This window comes from Amblyomma americanum, chromosome 1 (genome assembly GCF_052857255.1).
Source record: "Amblyomma americanum isolate KBUSLIRL-KWMA chromosome 1, ASM5285725v1, whole genome shotgun sequence".
Classification (NCBI taxonomy): Eukaryota; Metazoa; Arthropoda; class Arachnida; order Ixodida; family Ixodidae; genus Amblyomma; species Amblyomma americanum.
Genome location: NC_135497.1, coordinates 318,818,012 through 318,832,448, shown reverse-complemented (window position 1 = coordinate 318,832,448; position 14,437 = coordinate 318,818,012). Strand labels below are relative to the sequence as shown.

The following is a 14,437-nucleotide window of genomic DNA, read 5'->3' as shown; positions in this document are numbered from 1 at the left end:
ACCAACCGCTGGCAACGAAATCACGAGATTGCGAGACCCACGCAGCAGCCTAGGCCGGCAGCTAGCGTCAGAACCAATGGACCTTGGTCAAGGTGTATGTCACAAGATCCGCTGCTCACTCCTTTCGGTGAGCGCTAACGTAAATATTTTTTATAAAATATTTTAAAACCAGTAATTAGAACGGTGTTGTTCAATTGTTATAAATCACATGTGTGGAGTTCTCGTACCTTTCCGCAAACTCGTTGGTGTTGTGTTCTCAAGGAAGGCCGCTCGGAAGTCGCCAACAAAGGGACCCGTCCTGTTCCGGCCTCCCCTGTTTGCGGCGGACGTCCTATTTTACTCCGCGCCGTCACGGGCATATCCCGGAGGGAACAACCCTAACCAGATACAGCTGTTGACATGTGTGCGTTGCCAAGGGGTTGCTGCGCTTTGGGAATGAAGGACATAAGGGCTGTGTAGGAGCCGAGTGACCATGAAACCCATTATTCCCGTAACGAATGTCTTCTTCTCTTTCGATGTGTTCTGTAAACAACTTGAGTGATCGTCTCGTCGGCATATGTTTGTTGCGTGTGCGAAAGAGAAAACAAATGACAATGTTAGGAAAGAAGTAGCGGCTGTGCCGTGGGTACCGTAGGAAAAGGTGGTCGCGTTTGTGCTGTTTGTGTATTTGATTGCAACCTCTTCTTTTCCGAATGTTTAATCAGTACTCTTTCCCCAATCTTTGATTAGTTGCCGGAAACCTTATTTCCCTTTCGCTAACCACTGATTATTGAGATGAGGCGCTTGTAAACTTATTGGTTGCTGTGCCCGCTAAGGGCGGAGACAGAGGGTTTAAAAACAAGCGCTCTGGGTTGAACGAAGGCTGAATTCGTCTGATCAACGGTTTAGTCATTTAAATAGTTTTCACCTTGCTTTGTTTCTTCATGTTTTATTTATGTTGTAAATAAATACTTAACCCTCTCTTTTCTTAGAGTAACGTGAATGTTTGCGAGTTAGAACCACCGGATCATCAAGAAACCCTGATTTCATCATCAACAAGGCGTTTCCTCTCATCGCCTCCTGAAGGGGATTGTAACTAGCGCAGTCTGAAGAGGGGAAGCTCAACTGGCGCAGTGAAGAGGATTGCAACTTCTTTCTACTCGAGGAATTGGACGGGAGGTGAGAAGAACAAGTCGGTGGACAGGCTGTTTGTCCTAAGGAATAAAACGTGAAGCTGCGTCGAAAGTCTGACGTCGAGAGCTTCAGGATCACGGGTCGAGTTCAAGAGGATATCTGAGGTTCAAGTCAGAGAGGATCTGAAGGAGCCGGGCAACGACAAGCCATCGAGGGTTCGAGTCAGCGAGCTGCTGAAAAGAACCAGGCGTGCACTTCGAAAGGGTTCGAGTCAGCGAGCTGCTGAAAAGTAACCAGGCGACCAAGTGAAGTGAGGTCCTAAGCGGTGAGCTGCTAAGGGACCAGGATCAATTCGTGGGCGTCTACATTCCCGGGAGCCGCTTTCGTCACGCTGAGATAGACAGCGCTGCGGTCGTCGGAGCATCGAAACAGGTACGACACCTTTCTGCTTTCTCCGAAATTGCCATGTCTGTGTAGTTAGTCGTACGCTATAGGGTAGCGCTAAAATGACTGATGCAGGAATGGACGCCGCAGGGGGGAATGGGTAGAGCCTATTGAGCAAATCGTGTCATCAGAGCCGTTGCTGACGACAGAGCAGGCACTAGGAAATATGACGCAAGCTTTGCTAATAGAAAAAGAGCATAAGGGTCACATGTTCTGAATTGAAAAAATGAAGCTCCAAATTAAGCTGAAAAAAATAAAATTGGCGCAAAGGCAACTTCCACCGCAAGTGGATGCGCAGCATGGACAGCGGTCAGGTCGAAAGTTGGCCGATTACGCAAAAGAACTGAGAGCAGTGCTGGCTCCTATGCCAGAAAAGGACCCATTAGTGACCGCATGGTTCAAAAGCATAGACACATTGATAAGTTTGGGTTATGGGGGTTTAACGTTCAAAAGCGACTCAGGCTATGAGACACGCCGTAGTGAAGGGCTCCGGAAATTTCGACCACCTGGGGTTCTTCAACGTGCACTAAAATCGCACAGCACACGGGCCTCTAGAATTTCACCTCCATCGAAATTTGACCTCCGCGGCCGGTATCGAATCCGCGTTTTTCGGACCGGCAGCCGAGCGCCCTGACGACTCAGCCACCGCGGCGGCTAGATGCATTGATAGAGACCCTTAAGACTCCTAAAGACAGTTGCGGGACTATCATATTCCCATTTCTGAGTGAGAAAATGAGGGAATTTGTGGCTAGCGAATCCGACGGACGGGTAATGCAATACGAGGAGCTTAATGAAATAGTTCTAAAAGACCTCAGAATGACTCCGAATGAGTACAAGCGGTTGTTCTTGGCGGTACGTAAAGAGCAAGGTGACTCGTGGCATCAGGTAGCGACAAAGCTCGAGACAATGTTCATGTACTATGTGAATAGCCGAGAGGTAGAAAATCGGGAGGATCTGAAAGATTTAATGATAGCAGATCCTTTCAAACAAGTGCTGCTAGACGAAGTGAGGACATATATCATGCAGAATGAGAACCGGAAGGGGCTTACCGCCGATGAGATTGCCCGATTAGCGGAGACGTTCGAGGAAAGTCGACGGGACTGAATAACCCGGCCGCTCAATATCTGCTCGAGATGAGGGAATGGATAAATGACGCCGCGAAAATTGTTGACGAAAGGGCAGAGGCCATACAGAGGTCGTATGCAGCCAAATACAACCTTAGAGCAAGACCAAAAGAGTTCAGAGAAGGTGATAAAGTCCTAATACTAGAAAGTGGCCAGTTGGGTAAACTACGGCCTAACTGGCACGGACCAGCTGTTATAAAGGAGAGAAAGAGAGATAACAGCTATATTCTTGACACTTGATAAGGGAGGCCGATGGGTGCATGCGAATAGGCGGCGACCCTATGTAGCGCGAACCTAGAATGTGGGAGTTGTTTTTGAATCGGGCAGCGAGTTTGGTGAGGTGTAGGAGATTCCACATCGCGGAACGCAAAACTAATCCCTGAAGTTTGAGATTTCGAAAAGAGCGTTGACGCAGCAACAAAGACTTGAGTTTTTCGAAGTCATAAGTGAGGCATATGAAGTTTTTTCCGAGCGACCAGGTTGATGCAAAGTTGGTGCCACAAAATAACACTGTTTCGCAACACCAATCAAGAAAAGTCACACCTGTATAAGGTATCTTTCGCATTCACAACAGAGATAAAGCATCAGGTAACACAACTACTAGAGTGGGACTTCGTCTATCCAGTTTACAGCTCGTGCGCACATCCAGTTGCATGCGTATCCAAAAAGGATGGGTCAGTAAGGATGTGTATTGATTTTCGAAAATTGAATGCAGTTGCTGAATCGGAAAGCTTCCCAATGGCTAATATGACCGAGATGCTCTATGACGTGGCAAGTGCCAGCTACCTATCGGTATTGGATATGACTCGTGGACACTGGCAGATCGCCTTAGAGGAACAGTCGCAGCGTCTCACCGCGTTTGCAACACCTCAAGGCCTCTATGCGTGGAAGGTAATGCCGTACGGGTTGCAGAACTCGGCAGCAACTTTTCAGAGGATTTTAATGAAATCCTAAAAGAACATTACTCTTATGCAATGGCCTACATTGACGAGATCGCTATCTTTTCGGCAACCTGGGAGGAGCATATCAAACAATTACGGGCAGTACTTGAGACTTATGCAATGGCCTACATTGACGAGATCGCTATCTTTTCGGCAACCTGGGAGGAGCACATCAAACAATTACGGGCAGTACTTGAGACTGAGAGAAGTGGGCTTCACGGCATACGCTGGCAAATGCAATTTCGCGCAGAGAACGATAAAATACCTAGGCCATTTTGTAAGTCCAGGCAAGCATGCTCCCGACCCAGAGAGACTAAGCGCGATCACAAAACTGAAAGCACCCAAAACAAAGGACCTGCGTAGCGTATTGGGCCTCTTAAATTATTGCCGAGAATATGTACCGCAGTACTCAAATGTAGTTCGCCCATTGACGGACCTCACTAACAGGCAGATCTCGAATGTCATTCCCTGGAATGAGAAGGCGGAGGAAGCATTTTGTGAGGTTAAAAGGGTACTGGCGTTGTTGCCGGAGCTGGTCGCACCTCATCACAATCAGGAGTTCCCTCTCACAACGGATGCCTCGGAGGTGGCGATAGGAGCATGTCTTTCACCGTCTGTTGAAGGGGAACAGAAGCCGATTGCGTTTCTGAGCAAGAAATTGACCCCTGCTCAGACCAAATGGTCTGCAATCGAAATAGCAGCTTTTGCAGTCGTGTGGGCACTAGGGAAACTAGATACCTTGTTATCTGGGGTTAAAGTGAAGGTCGCCACAGACCACAACCCGCCCACTTACCTGAACCGTTTAGCGCCCGCTAGTGCGCGGTTGATGCGTTGGTCACTGGCATTGCAAAAGTATGACCTAGAGGTCGTGCATATCAAAGGTTCTATAAACAAGTGCGCTGATGCACTCTCTCGTCTAGAATGCCAGGAGCAATGGCATTAGGATGATAATTTTTTCGTGTGTTTGCGTTTGCTTCTTCTTATATAGCCGCAAACGAGCGATCCAATTGTAACAGTAATATTGTGTGTAACTATTCTGCTTGCTGCGTTGGTCACGGGGGGAAGTGAGGGCTAGAGGCTAGCTTGGGAGTTGGCATACAGAGAAGTGACATGGCAAGTCCTGGAACGTGCAGATTGGTGTCCTAACCTTGTGAGCACAGAACGAATTGAGGCTGCGTGTGTGTGTGCGCGCAGTGCTGCTTGGAACCTTGTGGCTGAGATTAAATCGCACACTGACATCAAGTGTGTGCGTGATATTCTTGGTTGGAAGGGTTCAGCAAACCCGTTGGTCTTGAGTTCGCAAGGAAGGCCGCTCGGAAGTCGCCAACAAAGGGACACCATCCCGTCCCGGCCTCCCCTGCTTGCGGCGGACGTCCTTGTTTACTCCGCGCCGTCAAGGGCATAACCCGCCGGGAAGAACCCTAACCAGATGCAGCTGTTTACATGTGTGCGTTGCGGAGGGGTTGCCGAGGCTTTGGGAAAGAAGGAGATACGGCTGGGTAGGAGCCGAGTGACCATGAAACCCATTATTCCTGTTACGACTGTCTTCTCTATCGATGTTCTGTAAACAACTTGAGTGAGTGATCGTCTCGTCGGCATATGTTTGTCGCGTGTGCGAAAGAGAAAACAGATTACAATGTTAGGAAAGAAGTAGCGGCTGTGCCGTGGGTACCGTAGGAAAAGGTGGTCGCGTTTGTGCTCTTTGTGTATTTAATTGCAACATCTCCTTTCCCGAATGTTTAATCAGTACTCTTTCCCCAATCTGTGATTAGTTCGTGGAATCCTTATTTTCCTTTCGCTAACCACTGATTATTGAGATGAGTCGCTTGTAAACTTATTGGTTGCTGTACCCGCTAAGGGCGGAGACAGAGGGTTTAAAAACAAGCGCTCTGGGTTGAACGAAGGCTGAATTCGTCTGATCAACGGTTTAGTCATTTAAATAGTTTTCAGCTTGCTTCGTTTCTTCATGTTTTATTTATGTTGTAAATAAGTACTTAACCCTGTCTTTTCTTAGAGTAACGTAAATGTTTGCGAGTTAGAACCACCGGGCTGCCAGGAAACCTCGATTTCATCATCAACAAGTTGTTTCATATCATCGCGACCTGCAGGGGACTGCAGCTGGCGCAGTCTGAAGAGGGGAAACTCAACTACATGTTTAACCAATTATTGTTCTCTCATTTATATTTGTCCACTCAACTCATTTTTGTCCTTCAGTACATTATTTGTATGTCTATAGTTTTGTTTGTTTATAGTCGAAAGCGACTGTGCTTGTCACAGCATCATAGTAAGTGCTATCCGTAGCTGCTGTTTGTCTCCTGAAATATTCTTTGTAATTTATAATAATTTATATTTGAATATCTTCTTGATGCTTGTTTGGTTTCAACAAGTGAACGATAGCGCTGAAGGTGCAGCCAGACTGTTGATATATCATTTGTTGTCATTCCAGCTCTTGAAGCAGGCTGGCCTAAGCGAAGTAGTTAATTAAAACTACGCATCAGCCATTATATTGCAGTGCAGTTTTATTCTTCATTCCTCGCATGAAATAAGCACCTGTTACACGTCACAGGAAACGTTCAGTTGAGGAAGCCGAAAGAGCATGAGAGAAAAAATTCAGTGATATATTATTTAACAGTCGTAATAATAATATTATAATAATAACAGTCATGTTTATTTTCGCCACAGAATACAGAGGAGCGAAAATAGGTGGCTGGAGAAAAAGCTGCTCTATGGGCAGCTTGACGACTCTACTGCCACCTTTTAAAATAGGAGAGTACTACGCGGTGATTCATATATTCTAAAGCGTTAGAGGGAAGAAACCACGGAGCAAATTTTGGTGCTTATAGTCCTTAAAGTACTAGCCGTTAATAATGACGGTCATTATATCTGTGTGCCTTCATTAGAGAAGCATTCCTGAATGCTTACTGGCGGCGTTTGCAACCAGCTGGGAAACTTCAAATCGCTTTTTTCCTGGTTCCCTTTTTTTTCATGTAATCAGTGCCGTCTGCGCCAATTCATCAGTGTGCGCGTCACCGATTGCTTCCTGCCGTCACTCATCGAGAAGTGGAATAAAGCTTCAATTGCGCTTTGCCTTTTTGCAGTTGCGTTGTGAAATCTTCTTCTCGGAGTGCATTTCACAGGCGGCGCGCGGGAAAGTGTGAGTTAAACGATGCAACAAATTCCACTTCCCTGTCAACATGGACAAGCTCACGGCCGCGACGACGCAAGTCCGAGGAGGGTGTGAGCGGCTCTACGATATAATTGACGGGAGACATTGACTCGACGACGCGGTAAGGGCCATGATATCCTGTGTGAAATTTTGAAGACTGTGCCGGTGTAGTCGAAGGGACCCAAAGCCAAACTAATGTTGTGTTGTATTGTGTTGGGTCTAGGGGCGCATAAGCATCTCAGTCTATCATGCGCCAAACACAAGGTATACAAAAACTAGTTTTTTGTAGGATTAGATCAAAAATTGTCAAACTATGGTGGATAAAGGGCCTAAAAAGCTATTTCGTACCACTATGTGGGTAAAGGGCATTTTTTTTAAATTTCGAATGGTAAAATCTTTATAGAAGGTTAGGTAACCTCAGCGGTCATCCTTGGCGCAGCAAGGGTGTCGAGGCTCTCAACCAATGAAATAGACACCTCAGCCCTTTTCTGAGGAATGAAAAAACGTATAAGGTGTATCAAAGACAAGTGAGGCGCTGGTCTATAATATACAGTTTATCAAGAAAACCAGCTTCTTTTACAAAGCTAAAAACACGAGGTATGTCAACTATTGCTTGATTTCCAAAGAGCAAAAATGGAGGATAATGTATGTATTCATTATAAAATTGACTAAAATACTTTTCCTTAATTTTTCCAGTCTTGAGCATGACAGTAAAATATGATTTATAGTGAGCTCATCTCCACATCTTTCACAATGAGGCTTGTCTTGCTTTGTTAGTAGCAAGTTGTGTGTCAAGTGTGTGCGTGTGTGCTATGCGGAGGCGACATAAAATCACTTCTGCAACGCTTTTCTGGTGTGTACAGGTCTTTCATTCCTCGATGACAGTCTTTACAAAGTGCAGCTTGTTGTCTATTTCATTATACCAAGTTGTCTGCCATTTATCCTTCAGATTATTATGTATTAATTTCATGCAGTCTCTATGGGGCATGCTGACCTTTTTTATTTTATGACTGCGAGCTTCTGGAGCACAAAGCTAGGTCAGCTCTTTCATTTCCATCTAATCCAGCATGGCTCGGCACCCAGCGGAATTTTATTACACGTCCTAGTGTTCTGACATTCTCTATGTTGTGTAGTATGTTTACTACAAAGGATTCGACAGCATTTTTGTACTGTAGTGCCGCGATAGCGCTAAGTGATTATGTGTAGCTTATGCTGTTTTTAATGCTGTTTTTTTGTTATTCTCTCTACAGATATAGAGCCTGCAGAACATTCGGCAATAAAAATGGGTACACAGTTAGGAACCCTTATTTTTTTTTTGCCAGTTTCCTTGTACAGTCGCGCTTCCAACATATTGTGCTGTTTTTGAGCCATCAGTGTAAAATTCTGTGAAGCTCGCATATTTTTCTTGCAGTGCCCGGTATTGCTGTAATATGTGCTGGTGTGGTGTTTGTTTTTTCCGAAGGCGTGTTAATGTAAAGTCACATACAGCGGGAAGCCGGTACCATGTGGGCAGTGGGTCGTGCCTAGAGGCGACATCACGAAGGGTATCTAGTATTTCCAAGCTTTGGCAAATATCCTCAAAGCAGAGAAGCAAAGGTCTGATTAACTGGGGTTTGTTCTTGAACAGCGCCCTGGAGGTGCACTTGGTAACTATGGTATAACACAGATGTTCCGGCAAGGAACTGATTTTCAAGACATAAGTGCACATGAGCATAGTTCTTCTGTTTGTAAGGGAGAGTTCACTGATTTCGACATAGAGGCTATTTATGGGGGATGTTCTGTATGCGCCAGGTGAAAGACGTAAACCAAAGTTATGCACTGGGTAAAGTCGCTTTAGATATGATGGCCTCGCGGACCCATACACAACATATCCATAGTGTAAGATAGAGCGAACTACCGACCATTGTATAAGACACGTTCTATCAGGTGCCTAGCGTTTTCGTGACAGTATTTTGAGTATATTCAGGGATTGTGAGGCTTTCTTTTTGATGATGTTTATGTGTGGCAGGAATGGTAGTTTCTTGTCAAATTGATAAAATAAAATTCTTGTCAGAAGAAAGTTCAAAGCGCTTAGGACGGGACAAAGTGAAAGGAGACACACGCCAGACATACACGTCTCCTTTCACTTTGTCCCGTCCTTAGCGCTTTGAATTTCTCTTGTCATAAACCAACTGACCGGGCTGATTTCCCTCTTGGTTCTTGTCAAATGTTATGCCGGAAAATACATGTTCTTGTTTTACTGGAAGTATAATTTCATTTAAGTGCCGGGCGGGATCAATATGCAAACCTCTTTTAAGCTAGAACAGAACCACAACTGTTTTTTGTAGGGCGAACTTAACCCCATTTTTATCTGCCCAAACCGCGAGTCTGTTTAATGTCAGTTGTATCTGTCGTTCACTGGTTTACAGGCTGGAGGATCTGCATGCTTTTTGAAGGTCATCGACATACAGACAATACATAACGAACTTTGGAACCATTTTAGCCATTGATTTCATTTTCACAAAAAACAGGGTAGTACTTAAAATGCACCTCTGTGGTACCCCATTCTCCGGAACAAAATTTTTGGAAAGGATGCAACCTAGGCGTACATGAAATGAATGGTCAGAAAGAAAACCTTTTACACAGTTCAGCATCCTTCCGCGGACACCTAGGTCTGCTAGGTCGCGGAGAATCCGATACCTCCAAGTGGTGTCATGAGCCTTCTCTATTGTCTAAGAATACTGCTAAGCAATGTTGTGTATGTATGAATGCTTCTCTAACCGTATTTTAAAGGCGGACGAGATGGTCATTTGCTGAAGAAGATTTTTTAAATCTATACTGGTAGATATCAAGAAGTTCACGAGATCTAAGAACAAGCATCAGCCTAATGTTCCCAACACTTTCAAACGATTTAGCGAGACAGCTTGTAAGGGCTATGTATGGGTCTGTAACTGCTAGGGTATCAACAAGTTAACGAGATCTAAGAACAAGCACCAGTCTAATGTTCCCAACACTTTCAAACGATTTAGCGAAAGAGCTAGTAAGGGCGTGTAACTGCTAGGGGAGGTTGGTGGTTTTCCATGCTTGAAGAACGGTACAATAACGGCTATTTTTCAGGCTTGGGGTATTTTTCTGACATCCATATTTTGTCAAAAAATCTCAAAAGCGCTTCCACAGATGACTGCGAAAAATATGCCAGCATTGAATTTGTTCAGGGCCGGGCGCAGTCTGTTTGCCGGCAGATAAAACTGTTTATTTTAAAAATTGTTATTAAACTATTGTATGCTTCGTTTGTGCAGGTGCTTGTAGGAAGTATTTGTTTCTCAACGGTGTTTTTGTATTTTAAAAATTGTTCTGTGTAGTGTAAAGAGCTGAAAATCTTTGAAAAATGTTCATCCAGGATGTCTACTTGTTCCTCTATTCTTGTTTGTGTATCGGGGTCTGTAAGGAAAGGAACTGTGAAAGGGGAGAAATTTTCATTTAATTTATAAACTTTCTCCCACATTTTTTTGAATGCCATTGAACTGTCTATGGAAGAGTATATAATTTTTCCATGACGCTGTCACGACACTGCGACGAATACGCCGTCCTTGACTCTCGCCTTTTCAAAGTTTATCAGCTTTTCGTGCGTGGAGAGCATCCGAAAAACTCCGCAGGCCTTATTATGCACTTTTTTCGTCTCTCTAGACGGTTGTGCTACACCTTGTGGTTCTGTCGAACCGCTATGAAGGACTGAGGGATAGTTAGGGGTGCCGCAGCAATGATACAAGAAGTAAACATTTCATTCAACTCATCAATACTTCGATGATCTGCAAATAATTTTTCGAGCGAGGCATTTTTCCGAAATATCACCCAGTCAGCTACGTGAAGCTTTCAACGACGCGGTTTACTTTGAATGATTGATGGTGGTGACGACAAGTTTTTTACCTGTGGAAGGTGATCACATCCGAAGGGGTTATTCAGAACGCCCCATTTAAGATCGATAAAAACAGACGGAGAACTTAAAGATAAGTCTATGCAACTCATTTTTCCAGATCTTGGAGAGCAATATGTGGCTTTTCCTGTATTGATCAGGAAGATATCATTGGACAGAATAACATCCTCTAAAATATGACCTCTAGTGTCTCCTTGCTCACTTGTCTGGTTAACCTCCCTGCGTTTCCTTTTCATTCTCTCTCTCTCCCCAAAAAACCAGAGTGGACGTTAAAATCCCCCAAAACTAGATATGGCTCTGGTAGTTCTTTAATAAGTGCTTCTAGATCGTGTAGTATGACTGTTAAATGTGCTAGAGGTGCCTAGAACATGTTGTGATTGTTTTGAAATGTAGAACCGTTACTGCAACAGCTTCGTACCTAGTTTTAAGTTTTACGTCACGAGTTTCAACACCACTCTGTATCACAATAGCGACACCTCCGCAGAGCCTACTTGAGTGCTCTCTGTCGCAGCAGAAGACTATGTTTCTTTAAAATGTTCTTATGCTGAGGTCCTAAGTTTGTTTGTTTCTTTCTTGCAAGCATAACGCTACTGTAGAAAGTGTATTTAGGAGGTCCTTTATATCCCTGTAGTTGTTCAATAGTCAACTGCAGTTTAAATGAATTAGGAAGGCCATTTTTACTGTTTCGGGGGAAAACTTAAAACTTAGGCTCCCGGTTTATTGGCGCCTGTAATGTGAGTTTTTGGTTTTCTGGCACGTTCCAGTGAGCTGGACATCATAGGGAGGGGAGAAGAACACGAGAAAAAGGGGAAGGACGGCGGGGCAGAGGTCAGGTATAGGACGGCCACAGGATAGAATCGAAACATGGGCTCCCCCGTCGATGCGGGGCCAAGGAGGCGCCACTAAGCAAATGACACATGCGGTGGGTAAAATACAGAATATACATAAATATATATATATCCGAAATGAAGACGTTGGTTTCCGGGGTATGTAGCTTATAAGAAGAGGGCACAGGCGAAAGCGCTGTTCGCCTGTGATATATATATATATATATATATATATATATATATATATATATATATATATATATATATATATATATATATATGCAGACAAGGCAAATGAAGTGAGGGGCTCGTTTGACAAACATATTAAGGAAGCCAACAGTCACCGGAACCAAGGTGCATTGGGGAATGTTTCTATTTTTTTTACAAAACAACCATGCCGCCGGTGGGATCCGAACCCACTACCTCCGAATATCGCGTCCGGTGCTCTTACCAACTGAGCTACGGCGACGGCTGTCCAATCTGCTGCTTTCGTGGGTATTTATGTTTTGCGTGTAAGCGAACCTTGAGAGTGTTCACCAGCGCCACCCTCGTCCAAAGCGGTGTACGTAGCTTGTCCTGCAATACCGCAAGTGTGACGTAGAACGTCATCTAACGGCGAGGACGGAAACTCTGCGAGAGCCCTCTTATGCTACCTATGGCATCAAGACTGCCAGAACCGAGACCCCCGTTAAGCTATTAGCAGGCAAGGTAAAGGAAATGAGGGGCTCGTTTGATAAACATATTAAGGAAGCAAACAGTCACCGAAACCAAGGGGCATAAGGGAATGTTTTTAATCTTTTTTTTGTAGTGTCAATCAATCGGTTTAAAGAAAATTACTTATAAAGCAGCAGAAAAACAACCATGCCGCCGGTGGGATCCGAACCCACAACCTCCGAATATCGCGTCCGGTGCTCTTACCAACTGAGCTACGGCGACGGCTGTCCAATCTGCTGCGTTCGTGGGTATTTATGTTTACTGCGTGTAAGCGAACCTTGAGAGTGTTCACCAGCGCCACCATCGACCATAGCGGTGGACGTAGCACGGCCATTAATACCGCGAGTGTGACGTAGAACGTCATCTAACGGCGAGGACGGAAACTCTGCGAGAGCCCTCTTATGCTACCTATGGCAACAAGACTGCCAGAACCGAGACCCCCGTTAAGCTATTAGCAGGCAAGGTAAAGGAAATGAGGGGCTCGTTTGATAAACATATTAAGGAAGCAAACAGTCACCGAAACCAAGGGGCATAAGGGAATGTTTTTAATCTTTTTTTTGTAGTGTCAATCAATCGGTTTAAAGAAAATCTTTTATGAAGCAGCAGTCTTGTCTGCAGTCTTGTTGCCATAGGTAGCATAAGAGGGCTCTCGCACAGTTTCCGTCCTCGCCGTTAGATGACGTTCTACGTCACACTCGCGGTATTACAGGACGTGCTACGTCCACCGCTATGGTCGAGGGTGGCGCTGGTGAACACTCTCAAGGTTCGCTTACACGCATTAAACATAAGTACCCACGAAAGCAGCAGATTGGACAGCCGTCGCCGCAGCTCAGTTGGTAAGAGCACCGGACGCGATATTCGGAGGTCGTGGGTTCGGATCCCACCGGCGGCATGGTTGTTTTTTCTGCTGCATTACAAGTAATTTTCTTTAAGCGATAGATCAATCGAAGTATTATTATCCCACTACACATTAAAAATAAAACCAAACATTCCCCTATGCACCTTGGCTTCGGTGACTGTTGGCTCCCTTAAGAAGTTTGTCAAACGAGCCCTTCATTTCCTATACTTCGTCTGCTAATAGCTTAACGAGGGTCTCGGCTCTGGCAGTCTTGATGCCATAGGTAGCATAATAGGGCTCTCGCACAGGTTCCGCTCCGGCGTTAGATGACGTTCCACATCACACGCGCGGTAATACAGGACGAGCTAAGTCCGCCGCTATGGACGAGGGTGGCGCTGGTGGACACTCTCAAGTAGGGTGCCTGGATGCCCGCTCACTCCGCTTTCAGGGTGGGGACACCCTTTGTACTACCCCGCGCTGCCGTTTCCCCCTCGCAGCGGCATGTTGGGTCTCCCGCGTGAGTAGCGTGGAGTGCGCTATGCGTCTGGCAAGGTTTTTGTGCGGTCGCGTGGCGTATGTAGTAACGCTACTGATCTGGAAATAGACAGTACTCATTTGTTTCACTCCTGGTAGTAGTGTTCTTGCAGTTTTGAGAGTATTTTATTCATGATGCATTCGCTCTGACTGCAAGACAAACGAAAACTTATGACTGACTGTTGTGTTTTTAAGTCAACGGCTGCACTTTAAAAGGACAGAAGTTATTTGGTTTTCCATGATAGGATAATATGGACTATATTAGGGTCACCAATTTTCTTTTAATTATGCTGGCTTTGTTGTTTTGAACGTAAAGACTGTTCCCAAGGCCCCAAGTTTTCCTTGTATAAAAGCAGCGCGGAGCATGCATGTCCTGCCAAATATAATATTTTTGCGCAGTCTACATTCACTTTCCAACATTTTCGGAAGCGCCTTTGTCTTATTCCTGCACTGTATGTGAAAATTCCACGTAATAATGTCAAATTTTTCTTCCATGTGATCTGTCATCTCACTGCTCTAGAGTAGAAAGCTGAGGACACGTCTGAAACCAAATGGCCATATTTTCAGAATTGCTTTCCTTAGTGGCTTTTACCGCAACAAAACAATGAAAATGGTTGCGTTTCCCTTTGGATGGTGTTGACTACACGTAGACTGATGAAGCGATGCGATGAAATCTTCCTAATTCGTAGTGATTAAGTCGCTGTATTCCAGGACAAATTTTACTAAACAATTTCTTTTTCCTTTCAAAACGTCAAGAAAAATCCTCAAAAGCGACTGATGCAAAAAGAGGCCTCACAAAATCAGCCCCTGGTAACTATTTATT

The 14,437-nt window shown here is 44.8% G+C and overlaps 1 long non-coding RNA gene across 1 annotated transcript; it reads left to right on the top strand.

Annotated features, from left to right (window-relative positions):
* The first annotated feature begins 471 nt into the window (after positions 1 to 471).
* LOC144098887 (uncharacterized) lies at positions 472 to 8,788 on the top strand. The gene is made up of 3 exons (XR_013307264.1): positions 472 to 1,545; positions 6,618 to 6,909; positions 8,039 to 8,788. It is a non-coding gene; the product is annotated as an uncharacterized LOC144098887 (long non-coding RNA).
* Positions 8,789 to 14,437: the final 5,649 nt, after the last annotated feature.